Genomic DNA, 15,292 nt, shown 5'->3' on the forward strand with positions numbered 1-15,292 from the left:
TATCAATTTTTTTCTTTTATACATCATTTTTTTTGTATTCTAGGAAATTCTTGCCTACCCTAAATTCATGAACAATTTCCCTTAAAATTTCTTCTTAAAGTTTAGTAGTTTTAGTCTTTCATATTTAGGTTCATAGATCCTTTCAAGTTATTCTTGTGTATGGGTTGAGGTTAATTTTTTTACATATGGAAAACAGGCATTCTAGTACCATTTACTGAAAACACTATCTTTTCCTCTGCTCTTAAGTTGAGTTTATATTTTATAAATGTTAATGTTAAATAATCTTTCAAAACTCAGTGGACCATATATGTGTGGTTCTATTTCTAGATTCTCTGTTTTATTCCAATGATCTATATGTCTTTCCTTACGCCAAAGCTGCCTTGATTACTGTAGCTTTAGAAGAAGTCTTAAAATTAGGTAACGAATGTCTTCTAACACTGTTTTTTTTTCTTTTTACTTTTCTAGGTCCTTTGTACTCCTACATAGCTTTTAAATTTCAATATCCAATTCTTCATTTATAGCAAGTATACACAGACCTGAATTTTTATATATACCTTGTGTTTTCTAATCCTGCTAAATTCAAATACAAGTTCTAGGGGCTCCTAGAGATTTCTTAGTATTTTTTCTGTAGATGATCATTTCATCTACATATAAAGATTTTACTTCTACCTTGCCAATTCTATGCTAATTGTTTCTTTTTATTCCCAGGCTATTTTGGTTTGGGCCTATGTTTGAAAGTTTAATGGACAGATAAAGAGTAGGTATATCTGCCCTTGTTCCCCAGCTTAGGGAGAAAGCATTGTATCTTTTCTATTCATATAAGGCATTTTTGCTGGAAGTATGGAGTACATGTCTCATCTGTTGAGAAGTTTCTGTTCTACTTCTAGTATCCTGATAGCTTTTACCATGAATAGCTGTAGAATTTAGTCCAATACTTTTTCTCCAACTACTGACAGGATCATATGGCTTTTTCCTTTTCCCTGTTAAAATGATGACTTATGGGGATGGATTTTCCAATGCTGAACTAACACTGCCAACCCTATAATAAAATCACTTTCTACATACTGCCAGATCTGACTTCTAATAGTTTGTTTTATTAAACAAATTTTAATCTATATTCATACTTTTTTCTTCTATTATCTTTATCCAGTTTTAGTATTAGCACACTGTGGATTTCCTAAAATGAGGGGAGAAGAGTTCCTTCTTTTTTCTGCTTTAAATGTTTGATATAATTCATCAGTTAAAATGTATATGAGCCTGTAGTTGTCATATAGGTAGGTTTTCAAGCTAGGAATATACTTTCTTTAATAGGTGCTATTCAAATTTTGTATTTCTTCCAGAGTCAGTTGCATTAGTCTTCCAAGGTACTTCTTAGAAGTTGTCAAATTTATTTCAAAAAAGATTTTTGTAATATGCTTTCTATATCCTTTTAAATTCTGTAAAATCTGTGGTAATGTCCTCTAAGTTTTGATATTATAATTTAAAAAATGTATAATTGATATTGTGTAATAGAAAGAAAAGGTCTAGAGCAGTAGAGGAAGTGGGAGGGGTAGGGGCAAGGAAAGAAGGGAAAAGAAAAAATATGAGAAAAGAAAAAATGGAAACAAAGTCTTTGCAAATAGAGAAGGGTAGAAGGGTGAAGGGAGGGCAGGGGAATGGGGAAAAAATAAAAACCAAGATACATCATGTAAAGGTACAAGATCCCAATGATGAATGTAACTGTATTTTATACCTAAAATGTACCAGTAAACTTAATGGAAAAAAGAGTGTCCTGCACCTGCCATGTGGACCTGCAGCAGACACACATCTGAGACATTCCATGGAGGGGCAGGGCCTGCACCCCAGGCACCCTGTCCCATCTGATGGTTACACACCCCAAAACAGAAGCCACGGGCCACGTCTGACTGTGGGGCCTTTGCTTTTCAAGTCTCTGAGTGTTGTTAGTCTCTCCAATAGTGGCAAAATGCCCAGTGCTGTCTGGGAAACATTTGCTCTTACAAAAAGTGGCCAAAGGCATGGAAAAAAGTCCCAGCTAGGATCAGACCAGATAAGGGCCTTTCCAGGTGGCTGGGGAGATCTCACCCTAGAGGAAGGACAATGGCCTGAAGCTAGGTGGAAGAGGAGTGGAATTGTCACTGTGAGGAAGAAGGGGTGAGACTATGGTAGGGCCAGGACCACAAATGGGGCAATAGTAGCACCACAGGCGCCACCCAATTTTCCCCTAGCCTTGGCCCAAGCAAGCCCTCTCTCCCTGCCTCCTGGTCCCCATTCACTACCTTGACTTTTGACTGACCATGCTCCAGGTACTCTGGTCTTCTCCCAGCCAGTCTTGCCTCAGGACTTTTGCACATGCTATCAAGGAATGCTATTATATCACCCTCAGACTAGTAGGGCCCTCTCATCCTTTGAGCCTCCACATCCATCTCCTCCTCAGTAAAAGCTTTCCACATTCTGTCTCCTCTTCTCCCCGACTTACTTCATCAACTTTATAGTTACACCCCCTTCCTGTCTATTTATCTAAGTGCCTGGAGCAAGCACTGCATTGTACCAACTGGCTGTCCTTTCTCCAGGCCCTGTATCAAAGCCTGCACATGATGATTACATCACACAACTTACCAACTTGATGCCATCTCTTCCTTTGGGCATAGTCCAGATCCTCACAGCCCTGGGCCCACAGCAGTGGAGGATGTCTTCTAGGAATCTGGTGCTCCTTTCCTCCCTCTCAAAGACACCTCTCTCAGGGAGTCTTCCCTTCTCACTTCCCCTGACACTCAGTCCTTGTCTCACCGAGTTCCTGGGCTCAATGCCTGGGTACAGAGTCAGAGTAGTAGGCTGGACCCCTGACAATGAGGTCTAGCTAGATGTCCCTGAACAGATCACTTTCCATTCCTGGACTCCTGTGTCTTTATCAGTAAGATGAGGACAGAAACCCTCGAGAGGACAATGCACTGGGCCAAGAGAAGATGAGCCAGTGGAGTGAGGGAGGATTTGCACAGGTGCCAGCAATAGGGTGGGACAGTGAGGAGAGCTGGCTTGTGGAATGCAAGGTGCAGATGCAGAAGAGAAGTCAGGACCCCTGCCCACCAAGGCAGTGACTTCCCAAACCTTTGGCTGTAACCCAAGTTCAGAAACATATTATCTGTCACAAGCCTGGAAGAAGATTTCTGTGCAGTGCTATTAACTTGCCACCTGCAATGAACTCTGATCATTCTTTTCTTCCTCTCCATTTTACTTTTTCCTTCAATAGCTATTCTTGACTGTGCTGATTGCATTGACCCAAATAGACTTCATGATACATCACTGGGTTGAGGATTAGCTAAGAACAACTTTGACCTAGCTGACCAATGAGTGGTAGGGCCTGTGCAGGTCCAGGCCATGCTGGGCCCCTTCCCTCAGCAAATTTGGGTGGAGGGAGATGTGGGGTGTCTTCCTCCCCATGCTGGGTTGGACCCTACACGCCTCCATATGCTGGGTTCTGCATCGATTCCTTTTTTTCTTTGATCTCAGGAGATTTCAGCACTAACTTCCTTAACCTAAAAGACATTCACCTGGTAATACACCAGGATGCCCTGGCATGGATGAGCTATCCCCTAAGGCTGATCTCCAGGACAGCAGCATTTGGGACCTTGGATTAGTTTGATCAAACCAAACTAGTATAGAGAGGTCAGGGTGCTTTTTAGCCAGGTTTCTACTACTGTAACAAATATGTGAGAACATCAACTTATACAGAGAAAAGGTTTATTTTGGCTCACAGTTTTGGAGGTCCCAGTCTATGATTAGTTGAACCTGTTGCTTTGGGGCCTGTGGTAATGTACCTTCGGGTACATTGTGGTGGGAGCATGTATTGGGACAAAACCACTCACCTCCTGACTAGTATGAAAAAGAAAAGAGAAGAGGGGGCCTGGTTCCCGCATGTCCCCAGTGACCTAAAGACCTCTCCCCGGGCCCCACCTCTCAAAGGTTCCACCACCTCCCAATAGCACCACTCTGAGGATTAATCCTGTGACACATTTGTTCCCCTTTGGGGGATATTTAAGATCTATAGAACATTTAAGATCTATACCAGTGGTGGTGAACCTATGGCACCTGTGCCACACCAGGCTGTTTATATTGAAAGCTCCAAAAAGAAGTCTGTCACCATTGATATATATGTATATAAATTACGGTCAGCACTCTGGGAGGCTGAGGCAGAAGGATTTCAAATTCAACCTCTGCCTGGACACTTTAGTGAGACCCTGCATAAAAACTAAAAAAATAAAAAGGGCTGGGGATGTGAGTCAGTGAAAAGGCCCTGAGTTCAATCACTAGTAGAAGAAAACAACATAAAAGAAAAAAATTAAAACAATAGCAGGGCTTGTCCCCCTCCTCCTCCTTGCCCAGCCTCCTTTCCAGTCAGTTCTCCAGCTGCCCCAGGCCCCTCGTGGGAGCAACACTGCTCCTGGGATCTCAGCCTGCCCACTCTCTCCAGAGCCCGGTCATTCAGTTCATTTACATTCAACCCATTTAAGTGCGTTGTCTTTTCCTTTAGGGACACCAGTAGATGCATCCTAGCAAGGTTATATTTTTAGTTGGGGCAAATTGCACATAAGCTAAAATATTGACAATCCATTTAAGTGGCATTGAATATATATATATATTCAGTGTTGTACAGCTATCACCAACATCCACTTTCACAACTTTTTCATCTTATAAAATTAAATCTTTGTCCTCTTTGAACATTATCTCTCCACTACCCCAAGCCCCTAGCAACTGTCACTCTATTGTCTACCTCTATGAAACTGACTACTCCAAGCACCACATAGAAGTGGAATCATATAGTATTTGCCACTTCGAGATTAGCTACTTTCTTTTTTTTCCCCTTAAATTCTTTTATTGGTACATTTTAGGTATACAATACGTTTACATTTATCATTGGGTGCTTGTACCTGTACATGATGTATCTTGGTTCTTATTTTTTCTCCATTCCCTGTGCTCCCTTCACCCCCTCCACCTTTCCCTATTTACAAAAACTTTGTTTACATTTTTTCCTTTTCTCATAATTTTTCCTTTCCCATTTTTTCTTATCCTCTTCCCCTCCCACCACCCCTACACCTTTGGAACTTTTCCTATTTCAAATTATCATTTATTCATTTTAATCATTTTAATCCTTATTTACACTTTCAGTTTCTCACACTAGAGAAACTATTTGGTATTTACACGTGTGTCCTATTTATTTCACTTAAGAGTATGGCCTCAATACGCATCCATTTAGCTATAAATGTCTCTAGTTTCTCGTTCTTTATGGCTGAGTAGTACTCCATTTTATTAAAAAAAACCCCCACATCTTCCTTATCCATTTTCTAGTTGATGGGCACTTGGGCTGTTTCCAAGCTTTAGCTATTTCAAACTGTGCTTTGCAATCAACCAGTTTGATAGAACTGATAATAAATCATCTCTGATTATTGTGGGAAGAGGCCTGATCATTTCACCCAATGAAGTACAGAGATCCTTGTCTCATAATGGCTTGTCTACCCAATGAACCTTCTTGCCTGGTTTTATGATGAGCAAATAACTCTGGCAAAGGTTGTACATGAGGCTCAGCCTCAGGGTAGCAGAGGACTTTTCCCCTCCTGCAGGTGGGAACAGTACAAAGATCCTACACATTCTAGGGAAGGTGCCAAGGGGCGAGGGCAGGCTGGCAACCAGGCCCTGCTTGGTCTTGACTTGCAAACATATGTTAGAACTGCATATTCCAGATTAAATTCCCACTGCATTAAATAGGATGATGGAAACATTAAACCACAACAGTATCAGAAAGTAAATACTGTGTGTGACTATGTGATGTGAGTAAAAATGTGTATAAATACATACATAACCTTGAATGAAGGAATTTTCTAAACAGAACGCCGAAAGCAGAATCCATAACTACTGTATATTTTGCCACAGAGGTATAAACTAATTTTGCAACTCTCAAAAAATGGGGGGCCACAGATGCAATGCACAGGATATAAGTGTCATTCCTATACAAACAGTTCATTCACCATAGTAGGAGAAAGATCCAGACCTTGCTATGGCAAGTAGATGGCAGACACCTGCATTCCACAGAGGAAACTCAAACTGCCAGTCAAATGTAAATAAACATGAAAAACCCTTGAACTTCACCAGTTATCAAAGAACTGCAAGTTTAAAAAATGACTTCTTTTTTTTTTAAACTGTCACACTGGCAAAAACTGATCAAAAGTATGTTACTTTTTATAGAATATGTACACTACTTATAATAAATGTATTTATTATCCCAGTGCTGGCAGAGACATGGGAAATGAGCATTGGGATCTATGGATCCACATTAATGTAATTTCTAGTGGGCAACTTGGTCCCAAATACCAGTTCTAAAAATACCCTTTGACTCACAAATTCTGCTTTTCAAATTTCTCTTTATGAAATAGTAGGATAGAGGTTGGGGGCATAACTCAGTGGTAGAATGCATACTTAGCATGTGCAAAGTCATGAGTTCCATCTCCATCACTGCGAATAAAAAAAATAAGATAAGTACAAGGTGTGATCAGAAAATACAGTGAATACTTATATCTTTTAAACAATTTATTACAGTAAAAGACACATTGCCATTAATTTGCCTCAAAATATCCCCCCTTGCTTCAAATATACTTATCCCATCATTTTTACCACTCTCTGAAGAAGTTCTAAAAGTCCTTTTTTGTGAATGTCTTTAGTTGTGTTGTCATGCCTTCTTCAATGTCCTGAATTTATTCAAAATGTTTACATATCGTGGTCATTTTGACTTTGGGGAAGAGCCAGAAGTCACACAGGGCCAGATCCACTGAATAAAGTGAATGAGGACACACAATACAGTAATGTTTTCATGAGCCAGCCTTTCCATTGGATGGCACTCAGCAGCAGCATTCACTGTATTTTTTATCACATTTTGTAAAAACACTCATGAAAAGAGGACTTCAAAACTGCATTGTAAAGTGGAAAGAATGATGGGATAAGTATGTTCAAAGTGAGTGGGGATATTTTCAGGGGGATTAATGGCAAAGTGTCTTTTACTGTAATAAATTTTAAAATTGTTAAACATTCACTATATTTTTATTATATCTTATATATAAAATGCTCTTATTTTTGTAATATAGCAAGAAAATTTTAACAATGATGTGATTATCAATGATTTCCTTTTTATATTGTCTGTATTTTCTGACATTTTGAGCAATGGGAATGTTTACTTTTATACTCATAAAGAAGTTTCAAAATAGCACAGTAAGTTGCACAATTAAAACATTCAGCAAACCCATATTTTATTTCTGGCCATAAAAATAATACACATTCACCCTTGAAAGTCTGGAAAAAATAAATACATAAAACTAAAATGAGATATCACTTGTGATTCCATTCTAGTACTCAACATAAATATTTAGAAAATAATTGCTGTAAATATTTCTGTATATATTTCTAACTTTTTCTATTAATTTATATATATTTTTCTTTACATAATTCTATATAGAACAATTCCTATATACAGATTTGTGTCCTACTTTTTAAACTTTAACTTTATAAAGTAGTCTTTTAAACATCAAATTTAAATCGACAAATGAGAGTCCTCTACATGGATGGGGTATAGTTATGATCTGTTTTCTTTCATTTTTTTTTTTTGCAGTACTAGAGATTGAACCCAGGAATACACTCCTAGCCCTTTCTTCTATGTTTTATTTTGAGACAGGATCTCACTAAGTTGCTAAGTTGCTCAAGCTGGGCCTGAACTTAAAATCCTCCTGCCTCAGCCTCCCAGAGTGCTGGAATTACAGTCAGGCACCCTGACAGCAGCTTCAGTTTTCTTCTTGTTAGCCATTAATCCATTTGCAATTTTTCTCAAAGGTAAATAATGCTCTTCTATTAATACTGGAAGAGAAAATTTGTGCATGAATTGCTTTCATAGATGTAGACTTACTGTTTCAAAAGCTATGCATATAGTACAAGATTGCTTGCTGGAAATGTACCAGCTTACCCTCTTTCCAACAGTATTATAACTTTAAAATATCCTTGCCAATTGGATGAAAAGGGTACCTTGTTTTAATCTGCATACCTTTGAGTAGTAGGTTGAAAATTTCCCAGTACAAAGACTAGCCATTTACAGTCTGTCTTTATCCTACTTGAGCTAGTGTTTCTCCTAGTATATTTTGAAGTGTCTAGGAATTCCTCCACAAGTCTGGCAAGTGGAAAGTATGAGGCTGGGTGGGTGGTGCCACCTCACTGCTCTGAATCCCCTCCTTATAAGTGAAGCTGCTCTGGGTGTGTTGGGCTGTGGCCACACCTTTGGTTCCTTGTGGGCTGCTTAGAGCCCAGTGACAGCTAGTGATCTCTGTCTGTTGGGCTTAAAGGAGAGACATCTTGGGAAAGAGAATAGAACCCGAGGTTGGCCTGAATAACATGTATTAAACATCAAGGACTTTAACCAGGCAGGAGTGACTCATTAACTCCCAGTCACCCATCAACACCTGCCTGCCAGCCAGATTCATCTGGGAAGGGCAGGCTGGGACCAGGGTGGTGGTTTGTATTTGTCTTCACTTCTGAATGTGAATGTAATTCCTCTCCAGTGCACATTGAAGCCTTGACTGCAGAATTCTTCTCAATTCCCACCTGTCATTTTTCTTTTGGGCCTCAGTCATGTCCATCCTGCTATTCATCTTTTGGTTGCATTTACGTGAATACCATGAAGTATCATATTGCCAAGAATTCTTTCTCTCCTGTTCACTGAGAACCTCTTTCATAGTGGTTGTTTCCTGATTTATAGATTCTTTATGCCTTTGGGCATAACAATAGTGCCTACCTCATGGGGAAATTATGTGATTTAAGGGAAATGGAATTTGTCAAGCACTTGAAACAGTGTTTGGCATACAGTAATCACTCATAAGCTCTGTGCCTTGTATACAATATGTGCTCACTAAAGTTACCTGTTGTACTAGCTGGGGACCCATAGAAACTTTTCAAAGACAATTTGGAAGTTCTGGGATTGTGTCCATGGCCTCTGGTATGGTCCCTGCTTCCTGCCTCTCACTATAGCCCTGGAGCCTGAATCCTTCACCAAGGCATGTATATGGAACATTTCCACATCACAGAAAGTTCTGCTGGACAGCATTTTTCTAGAATTCTACCTAATTCATTGCCCTGCAAGGCTAGGTATTTCAGGGAATTGCTGAGATGACTAAGAAATAGCCCTGACCTCAAGGAAGGTATCTGTTGATTTATCATATGCAGATCCTCCTTCACTGATGTTAGGGTTGTTTCCCAATAAAGCCATTGTAATGGGGCAACACTGGAAGTTAATACACTTAATCCTCAATATCCTAGTTAGCAGCACAGTGCACTGTAGCCTAACCATTGTTACCATTGTGATCATGTGGCTGACTGTCCTGTTCCTGCCCAGTATTATGAGAATTGACTGCATATTTTTAGCCTAGGAAGAGACCAAAATTCAAAGTACAGTTCCTATTGAATGCCTATCACTTTTGCACCATTGCAAAGTTAAAAAATTGTAAGTCAAACCATTACAAGGTGGGGGCTATTGGTATTAATCAAGTACTTGCAGATGCCAGGGAGATGTGACAAACAAGATGGACACATTGCCTGCTTTCACAGACCTTCTTGTCCTATGAATGTCTTTTGCAATAAATACTGAAAATATTGTTCATTTAAACAAGCTAGTTTTTTAATGTTCTCTTTCCTGCTGAGGTGGTCCTGTGTCCTGAAGCTGTATGGATCTGTATTACTTCTCCCTATGGCTCCTCACTCCCTATGATGTTGGCCTTGTCTGCCCACCCTTGAAGGTTCATTGGGCTTTTGAAGGTTCATCCCTGCAACTACACTGTAGCCAGTGCAGAGAAGGGGAGGAGGTTTGGCAAATCCAGCACATGCTCTAAACATTGTCTGCTTGGCCTGTGGGTCAGCTGCAGGGCACCTGGGAAATGTGATCTTTCTTTGGAACAACTCTGTGCTCTGCTGAGAATTGAGAGTTCTGAGGAGAGAATGGGTATCTGAGGACTGGAAATTTTCATTACAGGAGACAAGCATTAAATGAACACACAAATAAATGGATAATTATAAACCTTGAGAAAGGTTTTGAAAAAGAGGTACTAGCTATAAAGGAGGTCACGCAAGTGCCATTTGAGATCTGACCTAAAGAATGGGTAGGTGTTGACTGTGAAAGAGGATGGGGGAGTGTTCCAACAGAGGAAGCAGCAGTGCAATCCTTTGGCCAGAGGATGCAGACCACATCCAGGAAATTTAAGAGGCCTGGTCTAGGAGAGGATTCACAGACAACTCCTTTGGACAGGAGGATGAAATCTCTGAGAATGGAAGGAGTTAAGGCTGGAAGTCAGAAATTTCTACTTGGTTCCAGGCACTTTTCTAAAGTTTTATACATATTAATTCACTTAATCCTCCAGCAACTAATGAAGCTACCTGTGTCCTTTCTCATTTTCAGAGTAGTGGATGCCAAGAAGGAATTAAAGTTGCCAGAGATTTATGGGGAGCAGGGTTAGGTAGGGAGAACTTCAGACCTGGATGCAAGTCTGACAGCTAAGAGAAGGAAGAGGAGCCTCAGTCTGCAGTGCATCTAGGAGAACATCTTGGCACACTGAGTGGAGAGCCTCAGAGCTGAGTCTGACAATGTAGGAGCCTGGTGTTGGGCAGTAACAGCTAGGCAGACTCTGCCACACTTAGTTCTTAGATGGGGCACCCAGGAAAAGTACAACCCCCTGGGGAAGCCACACTGGATCTGGGGGTGTGGCTGCTGGAGGCCTTTAACCAGCAACATTTCTCACAGCATCACATGGTAGGGATCTGAGCCCTCAATGGTCAAGGCACTACAGGGGTTGTCCCAATTTTATAGACAGGGATGGTGGAAAAGAAGGGGCATGATTGGCCAGGTGTTGCATGGACAAGAAGTATCAGGATCTGAGTAAACCTCTTGCTTGGGGCAGTCCTAGACAAAAGGTCCTCCTTGGGATGGGACGAATGGGAGCAAGTGGAGACTTAGCAAGGGTCATGTCAGGCAGAGGTTTGAATGCCAGGGTGTTAGGATGTAAGAGCCATGGAGGCCTCTGGACCAGAAAGATCCCTCTGGCTGGCAATGCACATTTTCCTATGTGAGGATGAAGGAGGTAAAGCTGGTGGGGTAGGCAGTGTGGGCCTCCACCAGTTGTCAAGCCCTGAGATAAATGGGCTGGAATCACTGGGCATGGCTCTGGGTGAGTTGGCACTGGGGTGCCCAGTTGTTATGGATTGACTTATGTCCCCCAAAATTCATAGGTTAAAGTCCTAACATCCAGGGCCTCCAAATGCAGCTTTATTTGGAAAGAGGGCCTTTAAAGAGCTAAATTACAGTGAAGTCACTGGGGTAGTTCATAATTCAATATGATGGCTATCATTATAAGAAGAGGAAACAAGGAGACAGATATATACAGTGGCCACTCATGTGAGGAGACAGGGAAAAGAGGGCATCTACAAACCAAAAAGAGAGGCCTTAGGTGAAACCTATCCTGAGATACCTTGATCTTGGCTTTCTACCTCTAGACCTGTGAGATATACATATCTATGGGGTTTGTTCTGGCAGCCTCAGCAGGCTCACACTAGGGTTCAAGGGCAGCTTGAGGGGTTCAGGTTTGGACCTTTTCACTTTACAATGTCTGTGAGGCACACAGGGGAGATTCCAAGGCATGGGGGTAAGGTGAAGCCAAGGCTGAATGCCCTGAGCTTTTGGATGCAGTCTATACTACAAGAAATATCGGAGTCCTACAGCTAAGCACTCCTGCGTAACAGTGAGCAGTGAGGGCGGGCTTGCTGACAGCCTTGTGTGTACCCTCAGGGCAAGCCCTGAAAGGCCCAGTATCTCATTTAAACCAGTTCTTGTTGGGGGTGTTCTTGGCCCTGCTGTGAGACCAGATATGTACCCATGACCATCATTTGGGTCCCAACACCACTTGCAGTTCTGACAGGCAAGTGTATGTGGGCCACATCATAACTATAGCATCTGGAATCTGTGTGGTCCCTATGAGTTACATGCTACCTCACCAAGCAGCATGTTCTCTTCTACAAAGTGAGGATGTACTAACAATTGCTCAGGGTAACATGAAGATAAAGGAATGCTTGTTTACAAAGGCTTTGAAATGCAGTGTGTATGTTGCCTTATAACCTAAGGGTTAGAGGGTTGTCTGTGGTTCTCTGCTCCCTGGCAAGAAATCTAAACAGTAGAATCTCCTGCATTATACTGGCAGACTTTTCCTCCTCTGGTTGGAGGTAAATGCTGTATCCAGTAGCTCAAGGAGCCCTTCCACTAATTAGGATGCCCATGTCCTCATTTGTTCATTCATTTATTCATTTATTCACTCACCACAAACTTACCGAGCCCATACTGTATTCTGGACAATGTGCTGTGAAGGACAGGTAGGACCAATCTAGTCTGGGGTGAGGGGTAAGTTTTCTGTGGTATTATGTCACCAAAAAAGTTAACTTTGAGCAATTATCTAAAGTGTGAATAGAGTTAACCAGGCGAATGGGGTGTTGGGAGAACAAACAGGCAGGGAGTACAGTAGAAAGATAAAGGTTACAGAAAATATTTGGAAGATTTTTAGGTCTCTTTTCATATAATTGCTTTTCTAGTTTCTTTTTTGTAAATACATTTTATTGGTACATTTTAGGTATACAATATAGTGACATTCATCATTGGAAATTTGCACCTTTACATAATCTCTCTTCGTTCTTATTTTTTCCCCATCCCCTACCCTCCCTTCAACCCTTCCATCCCTCTCTATTTACAAAGACTTTGCTTCCATTTTTCTTTTTCTCATATTAATTCCATTCCCTTCTTTCCTTTCCCCTACCCCTCCCACTTCCCCTTCCCCCTTGGACTTTTTCTTCCTTTTTCACATTATCTATTATACCTTTTGGTCCTTATTCACACTTTCAGTTTTTCATACTAGAGAAACTATTTGGTATTCACACATGTATGTCCTATTTATTTCACTTAAGAGTATGCCCTCAATATCCATCCATTTAGCTATAAATGTCTCTAATTTCTCATTTTTTATGATGGAGTAGTACTCCATTTTATTTTTAAAAACCCATATTTTCTTTATTCAGTCTCCAGTTGATGGGCAATTGGGCTGCTTCTGAGTTTTAGCTATTACAAACTGTGCCACTATAAACATGGGTGCACATATATCGCTGTGGTATGATTCTTTTAATTCTTTTGGGAAGATACCCAGAAAGGGAATAGCTGGGTCAAATGGGACCTCTAGTCCTAGTTTTTTGAGGTATCTCCGTACTGATTTAAACAGTGGTTGCACCAGTCTGCACTCCCACCAAAAATGGAGAAGGGTTCCTTTCTCCCCACACCCCTGCCAGCATTTGTTATTGGTTGATTTCTTGATAGTCATTCTTTCTGGGATTAGGTGGAATCTCAGCATTGTTTTCATTTGCATCTCTTGAATGATCAGTGATGCTGGACATTTTTTCATATGTTAATTGGCTATTTCTACTTCTTTGTCTGAGAAATGTCTGTTCATTTCAGATGCCCATTTTCAGGTTGGGTCTTTAAATTTGGGAGGTCTGATCTTTTTAAGTTCTTTATAGATTCCAGATAGTAGACCTTTGTCTACTGGTGAAAATTTTTTCCCACATTGTGGGTTGTCTCTTCACACTGCTGGTGGTTTCTCTTGATGTGCAGAAGCTTTTTAGTAAGGACAGATCCCACTTTTGATCATTTGTACTAATTCATGGGCAACTGAAGTTTTGTTCATAAAATCTTTTCCTACACAAATGTCTTCAAGAATTCTATCTAACCTCTGTTCCAGCTGGTTCAGGGTTTCTGTTTTAATATTTAGAACTTTAATCCATTTTGATTTTAGTTTACTGCATGGTGAGAGTTAGAGGTGAGAGTTAGAGTTTTAATCTTTGGCAAGTTGAAACTCTATTTTTCCAGCACCATTTATTAAAGAGCACCATTATTATCTTTCCTCCAGTGAGGGTGTTTGGCTCCTTTGTCAAAGATAAGGTGGCTAAGTGTGTCTGGAGTTGGTTCTGCATCTTCTAATCTATTCCACTGATCCTCAGGTCTGTTTCTTTGCCAGTACCACACTGTTGTTATCACAGTAGCTTTGTAGTATAATTTCAAGTTGAGGGTTGTGATGCTCCCTGCCATGTCTCTGTTGCCTAAAATTGCTCTTGCTATTCTAGGTCTCTTCTTGTTCCAAATAAATTTTTGGATTGTTTTATCAAGGTCTCTGAAGTATGCTGCTAGAATTTTAATTGGGATTGCATTGAATCTATATAGCAGTTTTGGAAGTATGGCCATTTTCACTATGTTGATTCTTCCTACCCAGAAGCAAGGGATGTCTTTCCATTTTCTGATATCATCTTTGATATTTCTTTTCAGAGTACTACAGTTTTCAGAGAAGAGGTCTTTGATTTCTTTCGTTAGGTTGATTCCTAGGTATTTCAGTTTTTTGGATGCTATAGTGAAAGGAATTGTTTGCCCTATTTCTCTCTCACCGAGTCTGTTGTTCATGTAGAGGAAAGCTATTGCTTTTTGTGTGTTGACCTTGTATCCAGCTATTCTACTGAATTTGGTTATTAAGTCTAGAAGACTTTTGGTGGCATCCTTGGAGTCTTCTATATAGAATATCATGTCATCTGCAATTAATGACAATTTGACTTCTTCATTTCCTACCTTTATTTCTTTTATTTCTTTTTCTTGTCTAATTGTCATGGCTAATGTTTCCAAAACTGTTTTGAACAGGAGTGGTGATAGTGGACATCCTTGTCTTGTTCCTGATTTTAGTGTGAAGGATTTCAGTTTTTGATCATTTAATATGATATTGGCTGTTGGTTTTTCATAGATGGCTTTTATCAGATTGAGGTAGAGACTGTCTATTCCAATTTTATGTAGGGTTATCATAAATGCGTGTTGGATTTTGTCAAATGCTTTTTCTGCATCTATTGAGATGATCATATGGTTTTTGTCCTTGGCTGTACTGATATAGTGTATTTCATTTATTGATTTGTGTATGTTGAACCATCCCTGCATCCCTGGGATGAATCCCACTTAGTCAGTGCGTATGATCTTCTGCATTCTATTTGCCAGTATCTTATTAAGGATTTTTGTGTCTATGTTCATTAGTGAGATGGGCCTATAATTCTTTTTTTTGGTTGGGTTTTTCTCTGCTTTGGGGATCAAGGTGATGCTTGCTTCCAGGAATGAATTTGGAAGTATTGCTTCCCTTTCAATTCATTGAAGAGTTTA

This window comes from Heterocephalus glaber, unplaced genomic scaffold (genome assembly GCF_053883595.1).
Source record: "Heterocephalus glaber isolate CG9 unplaced genomic scaffold, H.glaber_assembly_v1.0 deba00001472, whole genome shotgun sequence".
In the NCBI taxonomy this organism is placed as follows: Eukaryota; Metazoa; Chordata; class Mammalia; order Rodentia; family Bathyergidae; genus Heterocephalus; species Heterocephalus glaber.